The sequence below is a fragment of the Schistocerca cancellata genome, chromosome 1 (assembly GCF_023864275.1).
Source record: "Schistocerca cancellata isolate TAMUIC-IGC-003103 chromosome 1, iqSchCanc2.1, whole genome shotgun sequence".
Taxonomy (NCBI): Eukaryota; Metazoa; Arthropoda; class Insecta; order Orthoptera; family Acrididae; genus Schistocerca; species Schistocerca cancellata.
The window spans coordinates 525118075-525122051 of NC_064626.1; the positions used below are offsets into that span (position 1 = coordinate 525118075).

Here is a 3977-nt window from a genome sequence, read left to right on the forward strand (position 1 = left end):
AATCCTGCCTCGGGCATAGATGTGTGTGATGTCCTTAGGTTAGTGAGGTTTAAGTAGTTCTAGGTTCTAGGGGACTGATGACCACAGCAGTTAAGTCCCATAGTGCTCAGAGCCATTTGAACCATTTTTTTGATAACTCTTTCCCACTTGCTGTTGTTGTAACCCAACATGATTTACAGAGTGTCGACATGTTCTCTTGGCATCCTTGATCGCCAGATCTGTCTACAATCGAGCAGCATTGGACGACAACTCCAGCGTCATTTACAAACACCATTAACCGTCCCTGTGTAGACCGACCAAGTGCAACAGGCATGGAACTCCATATCGCGAACTGACGTCAGAGCCTGACAACTCAATGCTGGACGTTTTCATGCTTGCATTCAACATTCTGGCAGTTACACCGGTTATTCAGAATTTCTCATTTGCAGTGGCTTATCTTACGCTTAAATTAATCTCTGATCTTCCAGTGTTAATCTCTTAAATATGTTATCGAGAATTACTAAATTTCATTACTCTGCGTTAATAATTTTTTAGTGGTGTCATTCTTTCTCCGTCAGCGTATTTGATGGTAGATGGAAGGAGCATTGATTTATATTTATAGCGAACCGAGGCACAACATGGCAGATTCAGCCAAGGACTAAAAGTCAAGACGATAAAAGAAAAACTTCTCTGTACTCAGTCAACAAATCTGTTCTGTAATGCACCCGTGTCATCAAGTTACGACGACGTGCAAGGTAACTCAACCCACGTCCACAGAAAAGCCATGTAATCAGAATGCTTAACAGTCAACGAAATACTGAACTATAAAGAAGACAGTAACTTGTTCTCTAAAGAACAGTTACTGTTGATGACCGTGCAGCTTTTCCCTGGAATAAATGATGACTAACTGACAACCTCAGCTGCCGACAGGTGTTGTTGTTATACCTCGATGTGGACAGCTCAAAATGTGTGCCCCGACCGGGGACTCGAACCCGGGATCTCCTGCTTACCTGGCAGACGCTCTGTCCATCTGAGCCACCGAGAGCACAGATGAATAGCGCGACTGCTGGGACTTATCCCTTGCACGCTTCCCATGAGACTCACATTCCCAACTGTCCACAATTCTACATATTCCAGATGACATCTCTAAACAGTCAAAGGGACTGCGTCCGTGATAAAAATATCCACAGTCGACATATATCTACAGGAGTTTTGGGAACTGGGGTGATTCAGTGGCCTCAGCACTAGCGATTCTCAACACAGTGAATAATGACCTTTTGCTGTTTGTTGTTAAAGCAATAATGGTCCAACGTCTGGAACAATATTTTGTGACTAACACAATCAAACGCCTTAGTTAAATCAAAAAAGATGCCTAGCGTTCGAAACCTTTTGTTTATCCATCTAGTACATCACAGAGAAAAGAGAATATACCATTTTCAGTTGTTAAACCAGTTCTAAAACCGAACTGAACATTTAACAGCAAATTATTTGAACTTTTGAAATTGAATGGTCAATTGCAATTATGCAAAGCCTTTTCAATAACTTTAGCAAATGCTGATGGCGTAGAAATAGGTCGAAAATTTTCTGCAGAATCTCTTTCTCCCGTTTTATAAAGAGGCTTTACTACTGAGTACTGCAATCATTCAGGAAAGTGAGCACTCTTAAAAGAAAAATTACAAATATCGCTAAGTACAGGACGAAAATATGCAGCACAGCGCTGTAATATTTTGCTAGTCAGTCCATTTTATCCATGACAGTTCTTAGGCTTCAGTGCTTTAATTATTGATTCAATCTCCGTCTTGTCACTATCACATAAGAGTATTTAAGACGTCAATATCGGAAAAGTAATTTCTAAGAGCGTCATACTACACCCTGTACAAACTAAATTTTTATTTAATTCATCAGCAATGCTCAGAAAGTGATTGTTAAATATTGTACATATATCTGACTTATCAGTAAGCGAAATATTTTTACTGTGAACCGACTTCATATCGTCTATCTTGTGCTGTTGACAATACACACACTTCAGGACTGATCATATCTATTTGCATCCCACACCCTACTTGCCTTCCTTATAACATTTTTAAGCACCTTACAATACTGTTTGTAATGCGCTACTGTTGCTTGATTGTGACTACTTCTAACTTTTTGATATAATTCCCACTTTGTTTCACAATATATCCTTATTCCACTAGTCAGCCACCCAGCGTGCCTTTTGCAGCTAGTACCTTGTTTAGAACGTTCTAATAGAAAGCAGCCTTCAAAGAGCATGAAAAATGTATTAAGGAAACCTTTATATTTGTCATCTATGCTATCGGCACTATAAACATCCTGCCACGCTTGTTCCTTAACGAAGTTTAAATAACTTCAAAAAAATGGTTCAAATGGCTGTGAGCACTATGGGACTTAACATTCAGTTCCCTAGAACTCAGAACTACTTAAACCTAACTAACCTAAGGACATCACACACATCCATGCCCGAGGCAGGATTCGAACCTGCGATAGTAGGAGTCACGCGGTTCCGGACTGAAGCGCCTAGACCCGCTCGGATACCGCGGCCGGCCTTTAAATAACTCTCTGCTGCAGTTGGATTAACTTTTCTACATAGTTTGTAATTACATATAACATGCGGTTGAGTACAAAAACATTTTAGTGTTAAAATTTGTGTATCATAGTCTGAAAAGCCATTCACTCTTTTACTAACAGACGCCCATCTAGTAATGAAGAATGAATAAAAAATATGGTCTTTGGCTGTGCTACTGTTACCCTGCACACTGGTTAAAAAAAATCTGCAGCAGATAATAAGAATTTAGGAAGTCTTCCAACATTCTTTCTCTTGCACCATCACATAAAAAATTAATATTGAAGTCACAACATACGAGAGTTGTCCAGAAAGTAAGTTCTGATTGGTCGCGAAGTGGAAACCACTGGGAAAATCCGGTAAAGCTTTGCACAGATGTGTTGGGCAGTGTCTCTAGTATGCCCGTCGATCGTGTCGCGTCGCTCGTTTCAGTTTTGAGTGAACAGTGAGCACGTAAAGATGCGTAGGGAATGGAGTCTCCCGCCAAGTATGAAGACCTGGTTATAGAAGTGTTTGATCACCCACAGTACAGTCCGTAATTGCCCCCCCCCCCCCCCCCCCCCGAGTTTCATCTCAGTTCACAAGAATCGCTGGTTATGAAGACAAAATTTTTCCACAGGCAACGAGCTGCAGACAAGTGCAGACAACTGGCCGAAAGTACAAGCGGCTGCTTTCTATGACGAGGATATTGGAAAGTTAATACAAAACTCGAAGTTGGAGCGGCGACTATGTAGAGAAGTAGGTGGAAGGTGTACCTAACTGTTGCAAATAAAACGATTCTGCTTTTCACTGTGTTTTCCATTTCGCGACCGATCGGACCTTACTTTCTGGACAACCCTCGTATAACTAGAAAATGGACCAAGAACTGTTCTAGCTTGAATAGAAAATCTCTGAAGTTTAGTTTGACTGAGGATAGCAAATCATCAGCGAATCTTATCATTCATATACTTTCATCCTCAATTTTAATTACACTCTTTAACTTCCCTTTCATTTACGTGACCTGTTGCACTGTGCTTATATTGGAAAATAGTGTGCGGAGGATTCATATCTAACATTCTTTTTAATCCGACCACTTCGTTCTTGGTCTTCCATTTTTACTTTTCCATTTTGATTTCTGTATTACACTCTATTCTTAAAAACTAAACTTATTTTTCTGAGAATTTCGAACACTTTGCAGTATTTTACTTTGTCCAGTGCTTTTTACAGGTCAACATACGTATGAAGGTGTCTTAGTTTTTGTTATGTCTAGCTTATGTTACAAGTAGAACGTCAAAATTCCCTCTCTGGGGCCTTTAACTTTATTAAAGCCAAGCTATTCGTCATATATCAGATCATCAATATCATTTACATTCTTTTCTATTAATTCTTGTGAGAAAATTGATGAATGGGATTTTATGCTGATAGTGCATTAACTCTC

At 39.8% G+C, this 3977-nt stretch overlaps 1 non-coding gene across 1 annotated transcript; it reads right to left on the bottom strand.

The window, feature by feature from the left end:
- Positions 1-949: 949 nt before the first annotated feature.
- On the bottom strand, positions 950-1025 carry Trnat-ggu (transfer RNA threonine (anticodon GGU)). Its single transcript has one exon. It is a non-coding gene; the product is annotated as a tRNA-Thr (tRNA).
- Positions 1026-3977: the final 2952 nt, after the last annotated feature.